This window comes from Mercenaria mercenaria, chromosome 6 (assembly GCF_021730395.1).
Source record: "Mercenaria mercenaria strain notata chromosome 6, MADL_Memer_1, whole genome shotgun sequence".
Taxonomy (NCBI): domain Eukaryota; kingdom Metazoa; phylum Mollusca; class Bivalvia; order Venerida; family Veneridae; genus Mercenaria; species Mercenaria mercenaria.
This window is the reverse complement of record NC_069366.1, coordinates 11,820,811-11,847,156: the sequence shown is the minus strand read 5'-3', so window position 1 is coordinate 11,847,156 and position 26,346 is coordinate 11,820,811.

Here is a 26,346-nt window from a genome sequence, read left to right as displayed (position 1 = left end):
CTTTAATTAAATGTCAGTGCCTTAGTTGTATTTTTTTGTTGTTGTTAACTCACCAGAGCCAAAGGCTCAGGGTGAGCTATTCTGATCGCTCACCGTCCGGTGTCCGTCGTCCGTCGTCCATCGTCCGTCGTTCGTTGTCCGTCCGTAAACTTATACTTTTAACGATATCTCCTCATAAACCGCTAGGCCAGTTTCATCCAAACTTCACAGGAATGTTCCTTGGGTGAAGCTCTACAAAAACTGTTCAAAGAATTAAATTCCATGCAGAACTCTGGTTGTTCAAATCATGACCCCCGGGTCAAAATTGACCCCGCCCCAGGGGTCACTTGATTTTACATAGATTTCTATAGGAAAATGTTCAAAATTAAAAAAAAAAATAAACCAGAAGGCCTAGAGCTTAGATATTTGACATGTAGCATTGCCTAGTAGACCTCTACAAAGTTTGTTCAAACCATGACCCCCGGGGTCAAGATTGACCCCGCCCCAGGGGTCACTTTATTTTATATATATATTAGGAAAATCTTCAAAATTTTCTAAAAATAAACCAGAAGGCCTAGATCTTAGATATTTGACATGTAACATTGCCTAGTAGACTTCTACAAAGTTTGTTCAAATCATGACCCCCGGAGTCAAATTGACTCCGTCACATGGGGTTACTTGATTGTACATAGAAAAAACTTCAAAATTTTCTTAAAATAAACCAGAAGGCCTAGAGCTTAGATATTTGACATGTAGCATTGCCTAGTGGACCTCTACAAAACTTGTTCAAATCTTGACCCCCGTTGTCAAAATTGACCCCCGCCCCAGGGGTCAATTGATTTTATATAGGAAAATCTTCAAATAATTTCTTAAAATAAACCAGAAGGCCTAGATCTTAGATATTTGATTTGAAGCATTGCCTAGTAGACTTTTACAAACTTTGTTCAAATCATGACCTCCGGGGTCAAATTGACCCCGCCCCATTGGGTTACTTTATTGTACATAGAAAAATCTTCAAAATTTTCTAAAAATAAACCAGAAGGCCTAGATCTTAGATATTTGACTTGAAGTATTGACTAGTTGACTTCTACAAAATTTGTTCAAATCTTGACCCCCAGGGTCAAATTGACCCAGCCTCAGGGGTTACTTGGTTGTACATAGGGAAATCTTCAAAAATTTGCTCAAAATAAACCAGAAGGCCTAGATCTTAGATATTTAATAGGTAATATTGCCTAGTAGACTTCTACAAACTTTGTTCAAATCATGACCACCGTGGTAAAATTGGCCCCGTCCCAGGGGTTACTTGATTGTACATCGGAAAGTCTTCCAAAAAATTTCTAAAAATCATCAGTTTGACATATGAAACATGTAGCTCATATAACTCGGGTGAGCGATCCAAGGTCATCATGACCCTCTTGTTTTTACGTGTACTATTGAATGATGACAGAAATATATACTTACTAACTCTCGGCAAGTCAGAAATGTAAGAAATGACTTTTTCTGTTTCGCAAGAAAAATAATTTATTTACCGTCAGTATGTCTCATTCTTCTGAAAAATGTAAACATTGGAATATAAAGTGAAATTTGCAAAAGTATCATGTCAGAAATATCATTTAGGGAAGAGGAAACATTTTCAGATTATCCCCGTGATAAATGTTTCCATAAGGAGTTCACTTTAAAATACATAATGCGAATATTTGGCGCTTGAAGACGACAGGAAGAGTGTACCAGAACTATCTTGCTATTTTGGATGACAGTGACACGACTGAGAAGACAAGCTGGAACTACAAACACAGAACTCTATATGAATGACAGATTTTCATAATATGCTCATGACAGTATGTGAGCTTTACGCATGGATGCTCTGAAATATTGAGCTTATTTTATATAGTATAGAGGAAGTATTTAATATTCAACCATAAAAATCTTGTATGCTAACTGTTGTTTATGAAATAAACCAATTTGAGATTTTTTGTACACCGGGAGTGGTACAATTTGATGGATCACAACGAAACTGTTGTCAATGTGAGTTTTAAAGTACTTAATACATGCCTATCCACTTGTTACAACTCCTGTGTTTTCCATTACATGTTAGAACATGTTTCGGTTTTTAGATTAATTTCTACCAATGCTGGTATACACGAATTTCGATAGAAAATAATTATAACTTAATCTAAAATGAAAACCTAATCAGTTGATCATGTACTTTCGTATATGGTCAAATGGAAAGTATTTTGCCGATTGTTCAATAGAATGAAATATTAATGCAGACACATAATATTTCAATATTCCTGATATTTAGATGTTAGAATATGCACACATTCGTTATATTTAAATTCATATTGACTTTTCTAAACAATTCACCCTCATACCATTAGTATTCTTTCAAGAATCTAGCCTGTTTGGAATGCCTAAACGGGACCCAAGTGATTATATCAAGCATGAGGAAATGTATAATACGCTAGGGTCTTTGATTAATGCTACTCATATCACAGAGTTACAGCGCGTGAATGGTATGTGGAGAATGTACCTTGACAATTTAGAGGACAAAGCTACCTTGATTACTTGTGGGGTTACTCAACGGGGTAGAACTCTTCCAATTTTGAAGGCTAATCCCTTGCGATTAGACTTCGAACAGTTAACCATGATAAGAATTCAAGATATACGTAATAAGTAGACGATGGGTTGATTAACAGAGTTCTTGTCGTGAAAGGTCTAGACGTAATCTCGTGCATTCGTGAGAAACTCCGAGTTAACGGCAGATTAACTAATTGTGCTACAGGAGATCGATTGGTCCGTGTGAAATCATCAAGCTTGAAAAGGTTGGACAATCCTCTCCCCCGCACAACGCATTTCGCGCACTTTAAAGCCAAAGTGATTTACAAAAAAAAATGTCAGTAGCAACACTAAATGTGGAAAATGCTTAGTAATAGGCCATTCGATGTTCCAATGTGAAAGTGTCGAGTGGAAATGCTCGACATGTGTCGAATTTTGGCATAGAAGCGTAAACTGCACTTCCGGAAACCAATCCGCTCCGGAAGAGTCACCCAACGCCTCGCAAGATTCTGATAGCTCAGCCGACGAATCTGCACATGAATCAGTGTGTGAGTTACGCATTGACAATAACACGCAATCCCAAGGTGATTCCCTCACTTCACAGCGCGGTTCTCCGCCGGTGACCCAGGAAAAAGCCCGACGCAAGAAGAAGGCGAAATCTGGCGCTAATAAACAAGGTCAAATGCATTGCCAGGCACGAATTGACAAGTTCATGAATGCTCCTAATGGGACACATACTCCAAACAAACAAAAGACAGGACCAGTCGAGCGATCACCACCAACACCTGTTGAAATCCTGAATGAAAAAACTAAGAAATCGTGCATTGACAAAAACAGTTAATCACGTTTGATATTTGAGATGTCACATAGTATAGACGATATTCGGAAACGTGATATAATGGACTTGAGACAGATTATGGACACGCTCTCCTTCAGGGAATATGTTTACAATCGGTTTATCCTCAACATTTCAAATGTTGATTGAAATAATTATTGTTAATTGTGTATCGAAAATGATACTACTATGAAATTATTACAAATAATATATGCATATCTTATAAGTTTCAGTTGCTACATTAGTATAAACCCGGTACTTATTGTAATATCAGTTATAGCATGTGCTATGAAATTGAATTCTTATCAATGTATTTTGATATCTCTTCACCTCAACCCGAACGTAAAAGTTTTGATTCGGTTTGTGTATAGTTTGTTCATATTTGTGGTAGTTATCTTGAAAACATATGTATGCATTATAGTAGATTTTATTATACGTCGCTAAAGTTTACATGTTACAAAGCGTTAGAGCACATGTACTTGTATCGATGTGAAACAAATAATACAATTCGATATGTAAAATTGACAGCGAGCGTTTGTATCGCATATTTCGTGAAATTTATGTTGATATATGTAGCACGCTTTAACGGATTAATATTTTCAGGAAAGTCACGAGCTTCACGTTTATTGCAATTATTCATTTTATTGATCACCATGTATCATGCACAGAACTGTATGGGACAACGTTGTTCAAACAGTTATATGTTGTATATTATACACAAATCAGTTTTCAATGCATAATATTGTTTATATCAATATGTATGAGGTTTTATCTATTATTGTACAATTTATTTTTAGACTGTCTCTTTTGTTGTACGAATGTTTTACAGCAGTAGTATTATTCCTTTTCCTACAAGTATTTAGCGGTTATCATGACCAATTTACTTTAGTCTCGTGTCATATTGTTTATCTCCACGGATTGAAATGATGAATTATTTTCACTTACTATCTTTGAACTGCCAGGGTTTAAGAGACAAAAATAAACGTGCACGCTTGAAACAATACTTTATTTTGCAAAAAGTGCAAATTGCCTTTGTTCAAGAAACGCATTTTACAAATGGAATTTCTAACGCTTTGAAAGTAGAATTTGATGACTGGCATATATATATAATATTTTTAACAATACTCAAAGCAGGGGCTGTTCTATATTTGTAAATAAAGATTTCGAAAGTGAAGTTATAAATATTTTTGACGATAAAGATGGCAGATTTGTACTAATGAATATTTTAATCGACAACAAAACCTATACATTCGTTAATTTATATGCTAATAATGATGTAAGACATAGAAATAATTATTTTTTTCTTTCGTTAAGTGAGGTTATAGAAAAAGAAGCACAAGGGCTACTTATCCTGGGTGGCGATTTTAACGATAATCTTGGACCAAATGATAGGTTCAATAAAAATGCAAAGGTAGCAAAATTGGAAACAGTTAAATCTTTACTTAAACTTATAAAAGATCATAAAATATGTGACATTTGGAGGAAAACTTATGATAAAAAGTCCCAGTTTACTTGGAAAAGGAAAAATAATACAGAAAAAAGTAGAATTGATATGTGGCTAATCGACTCTAATTTAATCCATTTAATACACTCTACAGATGTTCGTCCTGCAAATATAAAATATACCGATCACTTGGCTTTTTCTTTAAAAATACTTAAACCTAACAAACGTGGTCCAGGATATTGGAAGTTTAATAATACTTACTTGAAGGATAAAGAGTATATTGATTTCATGTCCCAAACAATACAATCGTTTTTAATGATTTTCAAAGACATCTCAAAACACATTATGTGGGATATGTTGAAAACAAAAATAAAAGAAAAATCGATTCTGTATGCGAAACGAAAAAACGCTGATAGAAAATGTAAACTAAATGATTTAGAAAACAAATTAAAGAAATAATTAGTAAATGAAGACAGTCATTTAGATGAAATAGAACTCTTGAACCAACAGCTAAATGAATTGTACGATATAAAAGCAAAAGGTGCACAACTTAGGTCTAGGGTTGAATTTATTGAACATGGTGAAAAAAAAAACACACTAAATATTTTCTTCGTCTAGAACAATCCAGACAGACAAGAAACCTTTTATCTAAAATAACTGAGAATGGAAAAGTATATTCTGATACTAAAGATATTCTATCACAAGAAGTTAAATGTTACTCTGAATTATATACAGCACAAGATACAGATGCAACTGAAACACAAAAATACATATCTGAAACTGTTCTTGACAGAGAACTTTCTGATACTGAGGCAGACTTATGTGAAGGTTTATTTTCAGAGGACGAATGTGAAACTGCAATTAAGAACATGAAATTAAACAAATGTCCTGTTTAGATGGCTTAACAGTAGAGTTTTATCTACAGTTTTTGGATTTACTTGGAAATCTATTAACTGAAGTCTTAAATCAAGGTTTCCAAAAAAACAGAACTCTCTGCCTCCCAACGATCCTGTGTAATATCTCTTTTATATAAAAAGGTGACCAATCGAATTTAGAAAACTGGCGTCCCTTATCACTTCTTAATGTCGATTACAAAATAGCTTCCCGAATTCTCGCAAACAGAATACAAAAAGTAGTGAACAAAATTATCAGTCAGGATCAACAAGGTTACATTAAAAATAGGTTTATTGGGTATAATTTAAGACAAATTCAAGCTATAATAGACTATACAGATCTTTTAGAAATAGATGGTGCATTAGTTTTTCTTGATTTTCGTATCAAAGTTAAATCTGAACAAGGTTATAAAGATATACAAATATCTCAACTTGCAAATGATACTACTTTATTTCTTTCATCTAAAAATGATATAATTGAAGCTATAAAAAAATTGAAAGTTTTGGACAATTTTCCGGGCTTAAGCTTAACAAGAAGAAAACAGAGGCCATGCGGATTGGAAAACAGAAAAATTCTAGAGAAAAAGTCATGGAATTACACCGGCCCTTTAAACCAATAAAAGCTCTTGTACTATACAAATCACCCTGATAAATCCAAAACATTAATAAATCTATCCATCTGACAACAAATGAAACTAAACATGAAAACCCGACATTCAAATTTATAAGCAGATAACTAGTACTAAAAATATAAAATACATGTATTAAAAAAAACGTGTTTACTTTTAGCTCACCTGAGTACATGTAGAAAGGTCTCATGGTGATATATTGTGATCTAACTGTGTACGGCGTCCGTCGTGCGTGCGTCCGTTCGTTCGTCCGTCAACTCGTCAGTCCGTCGTCGTCCGTGTTTAAACGACTTCTCCTCCAAAACCCCTAACTGGATTTTGATGAAACTTGACCTGGATGTACCGTGGGTGGTTCGTTACTACAGTTGTTCAAAAGGTTCTGCTTAGCTGCACATAGGGGCCACCAGAGCTATAAATAGAAAATCTTCAAACGACATCTCCTCCTAAACAACTGGTCCGATTTTGAAGTAATATGTCACCCTCTACCAAGATTGTTCAAATTTTACCGATTCGTCAAAAAACATGATCGCCATGGGGCGTGGCCACTTTCCCTATATGTATATAGTGGAAACTTTATAAAATCTTCTTGTGTAAAACTACTAGCCCAATTCTGAAATAATTTAAAGCAAATGGTCCTTGTGTGACCCTCTACCAAGACTATTCATATTATTCCGATTGGTCAAAAGATATCGCCGCCAGAGGGCATGGCTACTTTTTCGTATATGTATATAGTGGAAACTTTAAAATCTTCCTGTTTGAAACCGCTGGCCCGATTTTAAAATAATTTTACACAAATGGTCTTTGTGTGACCCCCTACAAAGAGTGTTTAAATTATTCCGATTCGTCAAAAAACATGGTTGCCAGGAGGCGTGGTCACTTTTCCCTAAATGTGTTTGGTTGAAATTTAAGAAACCTTTTTTTGTGTAGCTGCTGCCTTGATTTTAAAATAATTTTACACAAATGGTCTTTCTTAGACCCTCTGATTATTTTTATTTGTCAAAAAAAACATGACCGCCATGGAGCGTGGTTACTTTTCCCTGTAGACATAAAAGAAACCTAACTCAGTACTTGTACCATTACGTAAATACAAATGCACTTGAAGACTTGTACAGGTGAGCGCTATAAGGTCAATGACCCCCTTGTTTTCAATATTGATATGTCACACTATGCGGTTTATCAATGATGGTGGGAATCAGAAAAAAACATTCTGTCCGCTATGTTTTAGATTTAATTAACAAAAAAAGGAAAGAAGTTGTGCTATTAATGCTCGACTAGGAATGTACTTAGCGTAAGATTTTTTGATAACTATGTTACAAGCGCTTCTTTTCTCATATGCTCCTTTTTCATTTAAGATAATATCTACAAATACAGATACGAAACCATTCCTCTCATTTAGGTTTGAGTGTTTTGTGTTTTGCAGATAACAACTTTGAAAAGAAGCTGTTTGATAATATAAACATTTGTCTTAAAACTGCAATGTTACTTTTGTTGCATTGCGGTAACTCCTTGCGAAACATCAAAAGTACGAGTATAAATTTCTGCTGAATAATGAATGACATGTTTTATCTATAGAACAAATATGAAAAGAAAAGAAATTCACATCATTTACGATGTATTATAAATCACTTAAAATACCACATTTGAACTCGCCGTACACATATAACCTATTGTTCATTGACAATGCTCTCTATAATCATTATCGCACAAGCTTAGATTAATATTTGAATGTCTTCCCAAACTTGTTTAGGGTAACGTTTCTGTATTGGATAATTACATTGTCAAAAACAGATATTGACATTGGGTTTGAACAAAGAATACTGAAATAGATACAGTCATTAAAGCCTTATAATATTGGCGACTTCACAAGCAGTCAAACTGCAGGTCATATACTATAAAAAGTTAATTTGACAGCTTAATCAAGCGCAATAATAGTAGGGTTATACCGTAAACGTACTGTTGATAATACAGTCAAACCCGAAACATAAACAATTAAATAAATTGATTTAAACAATGTTTTTCTTGCTAATTATTTTATTTCATTTTGGGGGTTTAACGCGTTTTAAGTTATTACCTATCGTAGCAGTGTTATTTTATAGTTTTGCCCCGCGACCACACAAGGCGAAAACATGAAATGTATGAATCTAAAAAGGAGAGGGAGACATTGATTAACAATAGGATGAAAGATAAAAAAATGAGCATATTTTCGCTATTTTACATAGCAATTCTTTCTTTTCACTTTTGTTTACCGACATGTTTCCATACAGAGCTCACTTTACTATTTTTATACTCTGTGAGCTTGAAGAATATCATCAATTTCTAAGGCAAAAAGGACAGTGAAAGCACAGGTGAGCGCTCTCGTTTTTTTACAAGGTATTTTCTTCTTAAACTGTGTATGCATTTCTTAAATTATTAGTAAGTAAAATTGAAAAATATATCAGGTTGCTTTATAAAATATTATCATACCACTTCGTGTTGTCGTGTTGTCGGGGCGAAAACAAGACACATTTTACGCAAAAAAGTCGACGTTAAGAGGGCACCGACATGAAACATTTATCTGTCGAATTTTCGTGTTGGTGGGTATGAATATGTCGTGTTGGTGCCCTTAAATGTTTTTGCTGACACGAAACACGAACACACCACAGACAGTTTTCAGACATCTCTTATAAAACGATGAGTTATTCAAATGCCAGTGGCTATTAAAGGGTTTTAGAAGCAGTTTTCTTTATTTGAACGAGCCGTCAGTTCAGAGTTTAGAGTTTTTCTATATTCACTTAAGCTGCATCAGGAGATTTGAGATTATAAAACAGTACAATAATATATCGAGAGTCAATTTTTATTTTAAGAATACGAAAAGTATGTATAACAGACCTGGTTCAAGAAATATTTCATCGAGATGGGGGGAGTGGCACCAGTTAAAAATGAAGGCGGAATAGGCGAGCCGAGTGGGGCTAGGTACGGAAGTGGGTAACCCAACCTGTTACGTAGGTCAGGGCGTCCAGATTTTAAGGTACAACAAAAACGAAACTGTCAAAAAGCCCAGACCTATCAGATTTGGTCATTATCAAAAAGTGTTCTTATTATCCTAGTAAGCAATTACTTTGATACATTATGAGAAAATATATAAAATGTAGGTGAGGACTAAAAAGGCAAAAGTAATTACTTGGATATTCCACATGTTTCAGTAACTAAATTGTATTCGGCCGAAATATAAATAGAGTACAAGTCAATTTTTATTCTTAAACTTACATGTTCTAGTTGTTGTGGTATATTTTTGCATGCAGTTATGTTGTGTTCAGTTCAGGAATTGTTGTGAGCATGTCTTATGGAAGACGCCTAAACGAAAACACGAAAACTCGACTAATAAGGTCTTTATAATAGGATTTGGGTAATTTGTGGTTAATTTGGGTTCATTCTGTGAATAGCTGGATCCCAGCACCTCACATTATGTCATATACAAAAGTTAAAGGGAACCAGGTATTTGATAGAGAAAGTACTCGTTGTAAAACGCTATGTTTAAATTTGGACCAATCAGAAACAAGTTCTAAAAATAGCACGTGTGCTGGGGTATAAATATATAGATGGATAACAGAGAGCTCATTCGGTATCCAGCGGTAGAAGAAGATACATCGAGGATTCAACTAATAATTTATCCCAGTACCTTGATAAGGAGACTATTGCAGTTACCCTGTCAGGGCGGATAAAATATTAAAAAGAAGACTTTGGAAGTTCATAGACTAAAGAAGAGTTGCAGAATTTTAACAAAGCTTCGAGCTATAGGGCCAGCGTATAGGAATTTTACCTTAAGGGTAGTTGAATGCTATAGACGATAGCATATATAGGCTGAGCATCGGGAAGCTGAGGCTGAAACCCAGAGTTTGGTAATCTACTGAGATAGTAGGAAAGTTCCAGCTTATAGACGGTTCTGGTTCAGCATTATTGGAGAAGTACAGCCAAGGCATCGGAGATATACCTATATGGTAGTTGAATGCTACATACGATAGCATATAGGCGCTGAGCATCCAGGAGTCAGGGCAATCATATAGAGTTTGAGAGGACAGAGGCCGAGCATCTATGCGATAGGACTCGTATGTTGTTGATTCAAAAACATTGTCTGACGGGAACTTCAACAAAAAGACCAGTCAAGTATAGAGTTTCCAGCCTATAGGTGTCTGAGAGAAACATTTTTATTTGAAGATTGTTAGTTCCAAACAGTGATTTGCCTGATCCCTGAAATTGTCTAGCTCATAACAGAAATCATTTAGGCAAGGTAGCCAGAGGAAAATTCTATATATGAGATAGTTGGTCTCACCAGCTCTACGTTTTAACAAAGAACATTCTACAACGTTTGTCAGCTAGTCTAAGACATAGCCACCTTAGCGATTGGACCCAAACCATTGTTCAAGATACTAAAGGCGTAGGCACTTCCCTGGGTCATATAACGCATATCCTGACATACTCACATGAGTTAGTAATAATAACTGAAATATAAATAAATACTAATTTCACGGTCATCTTTATGATTTGATTGCTTTACAATCATTTTTACTGTATAAACGTTTTTACAATAAGAACAATATATTCTATTGTTGAAACGCGCTTTGAGTGAACATAAACGGTAAAATGATTGGAATTTAAACAGTATTAAACTTAAAATAGTAGGATTTTACCGTAAGACCATAATCATTTTAATGCCCTGATCTTGGCGGCGCGCCAAATCATTTCTGTTTTCATTAACACAGTAGGGGACTAATAACTTTCGCACTGTGGTTCATATTAGCAAGGGTCAGTGCTGTTTCGAAAAGTCAGACTATTTTATAAATGTATCAATAAGCGAAAAGAGCAAACAGTGTATTTTATGCTCAAATTTTAGAATAAATATGTGATACTTTCGAAACTTTATCTTTGTTGGCATTTGCTTGTCGTTTAAACATTATACTAAAATAACAAGGAACTTATTTAGGATTTAATTACAAATTTCATTATGTTTATGAGAGAAAAAGTAAGTTTCTATCTATTTTTTAAGTTCTATCTTGAGATATGCACTTATAAATACTTAATGGACGTATTGTTTAAAATTGAAAACCCAGTTTGCATTTCAGTTTTATGAGAAAAAGTATGAAAAATTTACAATTTATGTAACTTAAATTATTATTGAGACTGAGATTGAAAACAAAGTAATTTAGTTTTATCCTGTCCTATTGTATTCCAATACTGATACCAAAAGTAAATGAAAAAAGGTCATTTCTCTTTCTTTTTTAAACACTGTATATAAATAAATTGTAAGACCACTTTCTGTTGTTAGACCTTTTTCATAATTATGATACTGGCAGATAGTGTTTGTTCAAACAAAGCAGCCATGCCTGTTTTTTTACTATTACCTTTTATCATTAATATTTTTTTCAACAAAGGAAACGTTATTAATTTGACCTTCATTGCATATTTCTTCTTGGCTTAGTGGAGACCACCGCTTTCCTAATTGCCCTCTAATTAGATATTGATACATAATCGCTTATAGGCAGCAGATAAGACGGAATGCGTTGATTGAATGTGTGGTGTGGGAGGGCTTGGAACCGCAATATAATTGGTCATGTAGGCCTATAAGAAACAAAAAATCAAGTGCTTGTAGCGATTTCGTAACGAACTAGTCTGTCCAGATCAGCTTTAATTGGTATACCATAAAATAAAAACGAATTTTCTAGTGGCGCCTATCACATTACCATCTTCTTGAAGATGAAGACGAAAATAACTTAACGAAATGTTTTATCACGTTTTGCGGAGTAACGCTGCCAAGAATCATTGAAAGTGTCGCTGATTATTTTTGCCTTTCCAAAATCTCATGCCGCTGGACACCGGTGATAATTTTTATATCTCAGAAGATAAGTGACAGTAAGTCATACTCTATGCATACTATTCGGCCCTGGATCATAGATAAAACTCTAAAAAGTTGGCAGTGATGTTGGCAACATGTGGAACTTAAAGGTCCTTTATTCAAATTTCTGTAAATTACGTCTTTGACAATAAATTTTAAGGTTTTCTCAAAACAACTATATATATAATTATGGACATGTTGCTTTTTTCCCAATATTAATAACCAAATGTAGTATCCCAAATGCTTAATGCTAAATGCAAAATACTGAGTGTTAAATTCTTATTTCCAAATATAACATACCGAAGGCCTGTTCGCTATGCTGAATGACAAATGCTAAATGATAAAATAGTTACTGAAAAGTGTTATTTGTAAATTGCTTATTGTCAACTTGCAAGACAATAAATGCGTATTGTTTATTAGTAGTATAAGAAAGGATGGTGCGAGGACATATCTGACCCCACTTGACCTATGACCCTTGGTCAGGACTGGTCAATGCCGGACAATTAAAAAAGAAAAAAAGATTTTAACAAATTATTGTTAAAACCTATAGTAAAATAAAGTAAATCTATTTTTAGTAACGTTTACAATGTAAACGCCTATTTTTAGTAACGTTTACAATGTAAACGCTTATTTTTAGTAACATTTATTTTTAGTAACGTTTACAATGTAAACGTCTATTTTTAGTAACATTTATTTTTAGTAACGTTTACAATGTAAACGCCTATTATTAGTAACGTTTACAATGTAAACGCTTATTTTTATATTTGAAATACCATGCACAATGTTTGTGTTTATTTTTAGTAACGTTTACAATGTAAACGCTTATTATTAGTAACGTTTACAATGTAAACGCTTATTTCTTTACGTGTTGTATTGAGATGTGAAATATAAAATAATTGTTTGTTCGTTTGCTCTTTGATTGTTAACTTTTAGTATTTTATACAATAAATCATACAACGGTACTTTATCTTGTAACATTTTAATGAAAAATAAACAATAATATCCACAGAGTGTACTTGTTTTGTCTTGATATTGTATGGTTTAAATTAAAATACATATAATATAGATGAGTTTACAAAATAAAATATATTGTTTGAAAGAAAGAAGATTTACTGATAATATAAATCCTCATTATGTTACAACAAAAAATGGGAGAAAAATGATAAGGGCTACTTGTTCATCTTGTGGAAAAATGAAATCAAAGTTTGTTAAAAGTACAGGGGGTAATTTAGATATTCACAAAGCAATGTTACCTTTATTACCTAAGAAAGGTTTAACACTCCCAGGATATAATTATTGTGGACCAGGAAATCCCCTAGATAATGGACCCCCTGTCAATGAACTGGATGCAGTATGTATGGACCATGACTTTTGCTATGACAGTGGTGTAAAAAAGGGTACATGTGATAAGCAAATGCTTTCCAATTTAAATAAAACTAAATTAAAAACATTTGGAGAAAAGATTGCAAAACATTTAGTTGTAAAACCAGCTATCAAAACGAAATACACACTTGGTCTCGGACAAAAATCAAAAAACGGGAAAAGGGGGTAGAGAAAACTTTTACTACCCCCGGAATCACATGGAGCGATGAATTAGCAGAAGAATTACACAAACCAATTAAAAGAAAATTTAGGAAACGAAGAGTGATAGTTAATGATATTGATGATACTTGGTCAGCTGATTTAGTTGACATGCAAGCTTTTTCAAAATATAATAAAGGAGTAAAGTACTTGTTAACCGTTATTGATATATTTAGTAAATATGCTTGGGTTATTCCATTAAAGAATAAAACTGGAGAATCTGTTACAGAAGCATTTAATAAAATAGTTTCAGAAGGTAGAATTCAGGAACGAAAGTCCCCGAAGACTGCAAGGATTCCAACAAATTTATGGGTAGATGAAGGAAAAGAATTTTATAATAAAAAGTTTGAATCATTTTTGAATAAAAATAAGATTAATATGTACCATACATTTAATGAAGGAAAGGCTGTAGTAATAGAAAGATTTAATAGAAGTTTAAAAAGAATAATGTGGAAATATTTTACAGCAAATAATACTTATACTTATTTAGATAAGTTGCAGGATATGGTTGATAAATATAACAAAACAAAACATTCTAGTATAAAAATGACACCAACCGAAGCTAGTAAAACTTAAATAAAGGTACTGTTTACTTTAATTTATATGGTGATTTAAAGATACCAAAGAGTAAAACAAAATTTAAAATTGGTGATCGAGTTCGCTTTAGCAAACTTAAAAGACATTTTGAAAAAGGATATACACCAAACTGGACAGAGGAAATATTTATAATTTATAAAATTAATAATACAAATCCCAGAACATACACTATTAAAGATTTAAATGATGAAATAATTCAAGGTTCATTTTATGAACAAGAACTTTTACCTACTACACAAGAAGTTTTTAGAATAGAAAAAGTTATTAGACGAGACTATAAGAAAAAACAAGCTTTAGTAAAATGGAAAGGTTACAATGAAAAATTTAATAGTTGGGTACCATTTAGTGAATTGAAAGAAATTTAATTTAAAATATATATTATATAAATGGTCCATAAAAATTTAATTTCTAATAATGGAATAGAAACATTAGATCAGTTAATCATTCACTTAAATAAACTAGCTGCTGCTTACAGAAAAAGTTATAAATTTTGTGGGAGAGTAAGTACCGGATTATATATTACAGCAGGTGTCTTTGGTTGTTCAGCTGCATTAGCACTTGTTCCAGCTATTCCTATATTTGTAGCAGTTGCTGGCGCTGTTCCATCAGTAATTACCATATTTACTAACAGACTAAAACTTGACGACAAGAAATTTATTTTAAAAGCACATCATCACAAAATAAAACAACTTATAACAAAAGCACAGATTGCAGCTTTAGCTGTTCATGACCCTAATGATCCTGGAAAAGTAAATAAAGAAGAAGAGAAACAAGTTATTCAGGATATTTTTACAATACTATTAGAAATGCAGAAAGAAAAAAAATATTCAATGCCTTTTGAAACGTATATGAAGGAATTTAAACTTAACGGATATAAAAGTAAAAAAGAAGAAGAGCTGTATTAAATTTTACGTGTGTTTTTAGAGATTTTTTTTCTATAAGTATATTATATATAGATGGTTAATAGAAAGGTAGATAGAATGATTAATATGTCAAAATTATCTAGCACTTTAGGAGAAATAATGAATCCAGATAAAAATTCATATAAGAAAGTTCTTAAAAGAAGAAATGTTATTAAATCAAAACTTAATCAAATAGTTAGCGATGAATATAAAAATCATGTCATTGATAAATTACAAAATGTTATAGATCCTTATCTTTTAAAAAATAATTTATTTGAATGGAACTGTGGTTGTCCATTAACTGAAGAAGAAAATGCTGTACCCTCGAGTACTAAAACCTCTAGTTTTAAAAAGTTATGTGATTGTCCCAGACCAAATAATATTCGAAACAATCCTAAAAAAGTTATTGTAACCGACTGTGATACTAATGAAGAAAAAACATATAAAAGCAATTATGCAGCGTCTAAAGACCTTGGTATTAATTCTGGGTTAATAACAATGTGCTGCAAAGGAGAAAACCGAGTAAAATGTGGAATATCAAAAACTAATGGAAAAAGATATAAGTTTAAATATTTTAATTCTTCTTAAAGATAATTTAAAACTTTATTTATTTTATTATTTTTTTTAATTATTTTTTAATCCTTTTTTGCTTAACGAATTTTATTTTCTAAATATAATATATAGATGGAAATTGAGAGATCTACAAAACAATATTATAAGAAATTTGAAATTAAAATTACATATAGACAAGATCCAAAGAATCAATTATATTTAACTATAAACGACTCTTATGAAATACCTAAATCTGAACTTAAAACTTTAAAAGGTATAAAAATAAACGTTGTTTTAAAAATAACTTTTGCAAAAATGGATAAAACTGATACAATATATAAATCAGCTTATTTTCAATCAAAGGCTTTAGAAATTATTAACACAAACGAAATAAAAAAAACTTTACGTCAAGCTTTTGATGAAATAATAAATAGAATTGGTAATTGGATTTCAGAAGGAAGTGGCTGGAGAATAGAGTCAGTTGATGCTCATTATATAAATAGATATAAGTATAGTCCATTGGCTGCTTCAAGTTATTTAGAATTACCAAAACCATTACAAAATTCAATGAAAGGATTAATAAATATAAAGAATGATGATAACGAATGTTTTAGATGGTGCCATTTAGCTTACAAATTTCCTGTAACAAAACATTCTGAAAGAGTTTCAAATTATAAAAAACATATAAACGATCTTGATTATACTGGAATTAAATTTCCTGTTACATTAAATCAAATACCTAAAATAGAAGTTTTAAATGAAATATCATTTAATATATTTGGTTATGAAGAAAATAGTATTTATCCATTGTACATATCAAAATATCAATACGAAGAACACTGTGACATGTTATTAATTACTAATGATAAAATAACCGATGATGACTGTAAGCCCTCAAGAACTGTAGTCCAACATTATGTTTGGATAAAAGACTTTAATAAATTAATGTTTAACAAAACAAAACATGCAAATAAAAAACACTTCTGTAAAAGCTGTCTGCAACATTTTTCTCAAGAAAGAATATTAAATGAACATATTCCAAATTCTTTAGCTATTAATGGTATCCAAGGTGTTAAAATGCCAAAAGAGGGAAGTAAAGTACAATTTAAAAATTGTCATAAAGGTTTAGCAGTACCTTTTGTAATTTATGCTGATTTTGAATCAATAACTAAAAAAGTTTTAACTGCTTTACCATCAACTGAATCTTCATTTACTGAACCATATCAAAATCATATAGATTGTGGTCACGGCTATAAAGTTGTTTGTTGTTATGACGATAAATATACTAAACCAACCCAGATTTATAGAGGTCCTAATGCAGTTTATAAGTTTATTGAAAAAATGCTTGAGGAAGAGGAATATTGTAAAGAAATATTTAAAGAGCACTTTAACAAAGAACTAAGAATGTCTAAAAAAGATGAAATTGAATTTAAAAAACAAAAGTTTTGTCATATCTGTGAAAAAGAATATATAGAAGATTCAATCAAAGTAAGAGATCACTGTCATATAACAGGAAAATTCAGAGGAAGTGCTCACTCAGAATGTAATATTAATTTTAAACTAACACATAAAATTCCTGTTACTTTTCATAATTTAAGAGGTTATGACGGTCATTTTATTATGCAACAAATAGGGAAATTTAAAAAAGAAATTAATGTTATTCCTAACAATATGGAAAGATATATGGCATTTATGATTTCCGACTTAGTCTTTATTGATTCATTCCAATTTATGTCTCAATCATTGGATAACCTAGTAAAAAATATTCCAGAATTTAAATACTTATCTCAAGAATTTGATTACATTGCGAAGCTGGAACCTTCGGTTACACTAGAATTATTAAAAACAAAAGGTGTTTATCCATATGATTACATGGATTCATTTAAAAAATTCAAAGAAACAGAATTACCTTCTAAAGAAGAGTTTTATTCAATTTTAAATGAAACACACATATCTGACAACGAATATGAACATGCTAAAAATGTTTGGAATAAATTTAAAATTAAAACAATGGGAGAATATCATGATCTATATTTAAAAACTGATGTATTACTTTTAGCTGATGTATTTGAAAATTTTAGAAAACTATGTTTAGAGTACTACAAATTAGATCCTTGTCATTATTTTAGTAGTCCTGGGTTAGCTTGGGATGCAATGTTAAAAATGACTGGAATTAAGTTAGATTTAATAACTGATATTGATATGTATCTTTTTATTGAAAAGGGACTGAGAGGAGGAATAAGTTATATTTCAAACAGATACAGTAAAGCAAACAATAAATATATGAAGGATTATGATCCTAAACTTGACAGCAAATACATTATGTACCTCGACGCCAATAACCTTTACGGTTGGGCTATGTGTCAACCTTTAACCTCTGGAAACTTTAAATTTATATCCGAAAAACAATTTAAGAAATTAATTGCAAAAGGTAAAACTAACTTTATAGTTGAATGTGATCTTGAATATCCAAAAGAATTACATACTGTACATAATGATTATCCTTTAGCTCCTGAAAAAATTAAAATACCAGATCAATGGCTTTCTGATTATAGTAAAAATATTAAAACAGAATTTGAAATAGGAAAGTAATGTAAAAATATTAGTTCCAACTTTAATGAAAAAACAAAATTATGTAGTTCATTTTAAAAATCTTGAACTATATACACAATTAGGGTTAAAAGTAACAAAAATACATAAAATATTAACTTTTGATTCATCTCCTTGGTTAAAAAAGTATATTGATTTTAATACTCAAAAAAGATCTAAAGCAAAAAATTCATTTGAAAAGGACTTTTTTAAGTTAATGAACAATTCTGTATTCGGTAAGACGATGGAGAATTTACGCAAGAGGGTTAATATTAAATTAACACATGATGAAAATATTTTATTAAAATACATAGCCAAACCTTCATTTGTTAGTTCAACGATGTTTAACAAGAATTTGTTTGGTATTCATAGAATAAAAGAAAGTTTGTTATTAAACAGACCTTGTTATGTTGGAATGTGCATTCTAGATTTATCAAAATATTTAATGTATGATTTTCATTATAATTATATTAAGGAAAAGTACGAGGGTAATTGTAAATTACTATTCACTGACACTGATTCATTATGTTATGAAATAAAAACCAAAGATGCATATGAGGATTTTTATAAGGACAAAGATTTATTTGATAATAGTGATTACGATAGTAATTCAAAATTTTATTTTGATAATAATAAAAAAGTAATTGGAAAATTTAAAGATGAAGCTGCTGGCATTCCCATTGTTGAATTTGTTGGATTAAGAAGTAAAATGTATTCTTATTTATTAGAAAACGAAGTAAATGTTAAAAAATGTAAAGGAATTAAAAAACTTGTTGTTAAGAAAACAATAGTTCATAAAAATTATAAAGATACTTTGTTTAATTCAACCCAAAGTAATCACACCTTTAAAGTTATTCGTTCTGATAAACACAATCTTTCCAGTTATGTTATAAATAAAACATCTTTATCATGTTATGACGATAAAAGATATATTCTTGATAATGGTATTGATACATTAGCTTATTCTTAAATTAATTAACTCTTAAATTATAGAACCATAAATTGTTAACTGAATATTCATAACGTTTAAAGAATTAATATAAATAACATCATTTATTTTAAATTCATTTGCATAATTAATAGAAATAGATTCATTTTTTCTGTTATTTTTTACATGATAACTTTGAAGAATTACATTTTCTTTATTTTTTAGTTGTAATTTAGCTTCTCCTTTATCTAATTTAATTGCATCAACAAGAATAATTAAGATGCAATTAAAATTAATTCTTACATTATTACCATTTTGAACTAAACCAGGACTAGCATTTACAGTTTTCCATTGAAATAATCCACCATCGGTATCTTGGGTATAACATGTTAAAAACAATGGAGGTTTTCTTATTAATTGTCTTTCTATTTTATTTACTTTCTCATTTATATTATTAAATATTCCCATTATATTAATTATTCCAGTTAAATAAAAACACAGTAATTAATTAAAACTTTAATTAAGCTTTTAATTCAAAAGTTTGTTTCTATCATGGAATGCATGTTCATTCGATACAGGTTATACATGTTCATCCGATACAGGTTCATCCGATACAGCATCCGATACAGGTTCATCCGATATGTAGAATCTGATGTAACTACTCGTCAAAAGCGTAAAATTTACTTCTGTAGATGTTGAATCGTTATAAGGATTAATGTCAAACATTGTTCCTTGTGGTAGATAAATTTTAATTTTTTTCTTATACATAGATATTATTCTGTCCGATCCAATGTCAAAGTCCTCGGCTACTATATTTACAATATTGGTAAATGTACTAAAAATTAGATCATCATCATTATTCCACCGCCTAAATATAAAATGTGATATTGGGCTTTTAGTCAGTTTATCCGGTTCAGCTATAAACCCGGGCCCCGCTAATAAAAATTTAATATCTATTATATACATTCCTTCTTTTTCAACCACAAACACACCCTTCAAAAGCACATTTTGTACAGCTACACTATATTGTTGGTTTATGCTTATAAAATCTCTATAATCTAAGATAATTCCAGGTCTAAATTCAAGTTCATTTAAATAGTTCAGACCGGCCATATCTTCATATGTTGAATATATCCAGACACCACGACGGTCAAAATACTTTTTCATTTTTATGAATGTATAAAAACTGTATTTATCATAATAACTGTTATATTCAAAAAGAAACACTTTACGTCCCACTTCCTCTAGCCTTTCTTCTATTTTTTTGTCTTTCTTTTTAAGTTTAAGAATTATTTCAGCTAAATCATCAATTCGTTTTGTTGTAGCAACTTTATAAGAAAGCAAATTGTCAATAACAACATTTGTTTTTAATTAGCTAATTGTGTTTCTTGTGTTAAGAAAACATTTTTTACTTTTGTAATTTCTTCATCATTAGTAGCAATTTCTTCGACATTAGCGGTTATTGCTTTAGTATTAGCAGTAATTACTTGGGTATTAGCAGTGATTGATTCTCCTTGTTTAGCTGATATTTTAACTACAGAGTCCAAATCATTTATTATTTTTTTAATTTTATCATTAACTGTGTTAATTGCTTCAGTATTAGCAGTAATTAACTCTCCTTGTTTAACTGATTTTTCAACTACAAAGTCCAGTTCATTTTTATGTTCTTCAACTTTAGCATTAAGCTGCGTCATATCTTCTTGTAATTTTTTTGTAATATTATTTAATTCTGCATACTTTAAATTGTGACGTGTATCAACAGTACTAATCCAAACTCGAATTTGTTTTTTAAAGTCATCTATTTTAGAATTGAGCTCTTTTTTAAGGTTATCTAATGCTGTATCATGATCATCACCTCTTTGTGAAGCTGCCTTTTCCAATTCAGATTTATATTCTGCAAGTTTATTTGAAATTAATTCTAATACATCTTTATGCTTTTTTTCAGTTTCAGTATTTAGTTTATTTATTTCTGTTCTAATTTCTAACTGATACATATTTTGTAACTTTTTTTCAGCTTCAATAATCTTGTCTTTTAGTTCTTCATGTTTAATCATAGTATCATTTATTTCCTGAACTTGAGTGTATAACTTTTCAAAATTGGTTCTAAATACATTTTTTATATTGTCATCTGTCAAATCAGATTTCTCTTCAAGTTCTTTAATAGAATCAACAATAGCTTTCATTTCTTTTTCAAGTTTACCTTGTAATTGATTAATTAATAATGAATTCTTTTTAAAATCTTTTGTTAATTCTTCAATATTCTTTACTTCTGCTTCTAGTGTTTGTTTTATACTTTTGACATCTTCAAGATGATAGTCATCTATTACACTTTGAATTTTTTTATACAAAAACCGTCTTGGAACTACATCAGCGGATTTATCTGGATTTCCTAGGTCGATTATTTTATTACCTCCCATATCTAATGCTCTGTTCATTGTGTTATCAAGTTCCTTATTTCTGTGAAGATATGATTCCATGTCCTTTCTAAGCTTTTTGTATTGTTTTTTAGTAGCATAATCACTTAAATCAATATCAAATTTAACTTTACTTATACTGTCAGTTTCACTTATTTGTTTTACATCATTAAAAACACCCATCTATATATTACCAGTAAAGTTTTTTCTTAAAAACTTCCTTGGTTTGTTAATATATAAGAAATCAAATTTTTGATTTGTTGCATTAGTAAATGAATCACGATCTATATTTTGTTCATTACAAATCATATCATTTTCTCGTCTACCTGGACTTTCAAATAAAATATAATGTAAACAGTTAATTCGAATATCTTTTGGTGTTTTATAGTAAGACTGACTTAAATAAATAACACAACAGTTTTTGTGACGTCCTTGAATAAAGTATTTTGTTATTTCATTTTGAACTTTTTTATCTTCACATACAAGATCATCAAATATTACTACTTTTTGTTTTTCTGATTCAAGATTCTCACAAGGTTCAATTTGGTTGGGATCAGCTGAATATTCAAGTATTTCATTTGGATCTACTTTAATTTTTTTTGCAATTTGGCTTAAGTGATTTATTAAATCCTGATATTTAGATTGTTCTAGGTTTTTAGCATACAAGTATAATTTATCATAATATATAAGAGGTTTTCGAAGTATATGCATTAATGTATTTGTTTTTCCAGATCCAGAAGATCCACATATTAACATTCTAAAACATGAATCTGGCATAAAAGGATAATGTTGTGTAAAGTTATTGGATTTATCACTTTTTGTATCATAATTTGGAATTTCCATTTATATAATATTACATTATTTTACAATATCTTACATTATCTTACATTATTATATAAATGCAATCAAAACTTAATGAAATGATAATAAGAAAAAAATTAGTCGGGCAAAAGATGAGAGCTCTTAGAGAAGAAATAATGAGAGAAAAAATTAAGAAAGCTACAAATCGGGATATGTACACTGAAATTTATAAACCAATTACTGAAGGAACAGAAAGTCAAAAAGAACAATTATCAAGTCAGTTAAAAGCATTACCTGGAATTAAGGAGCAATTAGCGTTACTAGGTGATGAAATAAAAGACATACAAACATACCAGGGTTTACCGCAGCTATTTCAAGAATCACCACCATTATTACCATCAAAACCGGCTCCCTATACATCAATAGATTGGGGAGATGAATTTCGGGAATTAGAAGATTATGGAAAAAAAAAGATGGGAATAACTGAAACAACTGATGATACAACTGAAGAATTTCCTGAAATTGTTGAGACAAGACCGAAAGCAAAGGAAATACCTACAGTAGATTTAGATGCTGGTTTGGATACTAATGTTTTAAAAGAATATAAATATTCCAAACCGTCTAAAATGTTTAAATTATTTACTGCAGATGAATCTAATCCTGATAAAATATATGAAGACACAGTCCAAAATACAATAGGTAATGTTACTACGAATATCGTGAAGCTAAATGGTCCAATAGCTAGCAAATCAAGATCAGAAGATCCAAATAAACAAAAAGAAGCAAAAGAATTAAAACATAACCAAGACGAATTAATAAAGTACAAAAAACGGTTAAATAATATTCTTGGTATGGCTTCTACATATGGACATGGAATAAAACATCATAATCCATATAAAGTTTCACCAAATGGACAATATGGTAATTTAATTATTAACTTAAATAAACTTTATGGTCAAAACAAATTAATTGCTAAGGATAGAATAACTGGAAAAGAAGTAATTAACACTAAAGTAGATAATGATTTGATTGATCTAATTAATAAAAGATATAACAATAATAAAAAACATTCAATTCATTCAAGAAAAATATTTAAAGAATTATCAGAAAAATCAGGATTACCTATCAATAAAAGATCTATGAAATTTAAAAAAGTAATTAGAGGACAAGGTTATGACGTTTGTCCATGTAATCCAAAAGAATTGGTTAATGACTTGGAGTTAATTTGTGGTTCAATTGATGCTGGAAATAATAATGAAGAACTAAAAAATGAAGGTATTAGAATAATTGATGAACTATTAAAAATGAATTCACTTTTACCAGAACAACATGAAATGTTATATAAAAATTGTTTTTCTTGAATTGACACTTTTATTAAAAAGATATGTTTAATAATTATATAAATGGAACAAAAAATAGTATTAAGTTCTGAAACAGTTAAAAATGATAACAAAAATACTCCGAGTGATTTTACAATCAGATTTAGTCGTTCTTTAATTTTAGATAAAAATAAAACTTATGTTGTTGGTTTGGATAGTATTAACACTATGACCTACTCTTGGCATAATATTAGTGATGAATACGACAATAAAATAATTAGTTATCATAACGGTAAAAAATGGAAAGATATTATATTTACAAATGGTTCTTACAGTTACACAGATATTAATAATTATATTAGGGAAACATTAATAAGTAATGATGATTTTGAATTTAATAAATCAGAAATTGCTCCAATAAGTTTGGAATTTGATTGAAGTAGTTTTAAGATTTTGATTTCAATTACAGATAATTTCGAGTTGAATTTGGGAATATCAAATTTTCATACATTGCTTGGATTTGAGAAAAAAATTGTAAACAAAACTGAATGGGGAACTACAACACCAAATATAACTAACTCTGTGGATACAATTTACATTCATTGTGATCTTATTGATAATTCACTTGTTGATGGTAATTTCAGTGATATTATCTATGCTTTAAGTACTGCAGATTTAACAAGAGCTTATCCATTTACAAAAGAACCACAAAGAGTTGGATATTCTGAAATTAATAAATATATTATAAATTCAATTAGAATATATATTACAGATGTATTTGGTAGAATAATTAATTTTAATGAGGTTGAAACAAGTTTTACACTAATTTTAAAAGAAATATGAAATTATAAATTTTAGTTTTATATAATGTACAAAAAAGTTTATGACAAAAATAAAGGAATATTTATTTATGTTGATGCTCACACGGGAAAAGAAATCATATATGGTACAGGTATCTTTGACACTCTAACGAAATTGTTTTCAAGCGGAGTTGCAACTTCAATTAGCACAGCTGGAAAAAAAGCTTTGGAAACAGCAGGAAAAGCAGCACTTGAAAGTGGAACAAAAAAGGTTGGCACAGAAGTTGGAAATTTAGCTGCTGATAAAATTGTTGAAAAATTTAAAAAGAAACCTGCTCCGGCAGTTGGTAATTTAATTGCTAAGGAATTACAAGAAAAGAATAACAGTAAAAATAATAATAAAAATAATAATGATAAAGAGGAGGATATTCATATGAGAATAAATAGAATATTGTCAGGATCTGGGACACGTAAACGTATTAACAGATTAATTTATAAAAAATAAAATAAAAAATAAAATAAAAAATAAAATAATATATAATATATACATGTTTAGAACAAAACAATATTGCGAAAGATATGAATTAACTCCTATTCAATTAGATACAGCTTTAATATATGTCCTAGGAAATAATGTTAAGCAACAAAAAAAACGGATATCACTTTACAATTAATGATAGAAGTTCATATTTTGATTGGTTTAATGCTTATTTTGAAGTAAGTTTTAAAGTAAATAAAATTGCTGATGGTGCTCCTTATGATGATAATCAAATTGCTCTAATTAATAATGCAGCTTCATTAATTGATCAGTTAGTGGTTAAACAAAATGGAAAAATTGTTTATGATTGTAATAATTTATATAAGGTAGTAAATGTAAAGAGTTTGGTTGAACTATCTGAAGATTATGCAAAATCAACTGGAACAAATGAGTTTATTTATTTAGATACTACTGCTACTGCTGAGAGCAGGAAGGATCAAGCTAAATATAATTCGGGGTTTGCCTCAAGAAAAGAATTAATCCAGAAAAGTAATGAGGTAAATGCTAAAATTCCATTAAATAATTATTCATTTTTTCAGGGTTAAGAAACTAATATTATACCTCCAAGTCAAATTCAAATAACACTGCAGCTGACAGATGATGATGAATTAATTTTTAGAGCTAATGCTGCTGCTGCTGGTAGAGTAATTGTAACAAAATTAATTCTATGGGTTCCACGTTTAATTTTTAATGAATTTGGACTTAATTTAATTTCTGAAAGATTTAAAAAAGCAAGATGGTCATACCTTCGGGAAATGATGACGCAATCAACTGATACACAACAGATTAATACAACTTTTAGAATAACGGCTGGTGTAACAAAACCACAACATGTATTTGTTTATTTACAACGACCTGATAAAAGTAATGCACAAATACAGAATCCACATTTATTAGATACATTTAAAGTTGATGCAGCAGATGATAGTACTTGTACTTTGAGTTCTTGTCGTCTTGAAGTTGGTAATGGTGTTTTTTATCCAGAAACAGAATACACAAGTATATCAAGAATATATGACGATGTAATTAATTATTATTATAAACAAAATAATAAGACTACTGGAAGTCTTTTAAATAGATCAAACTTTAATAGTTTATTTGGATTTGTTCATTTTAACTT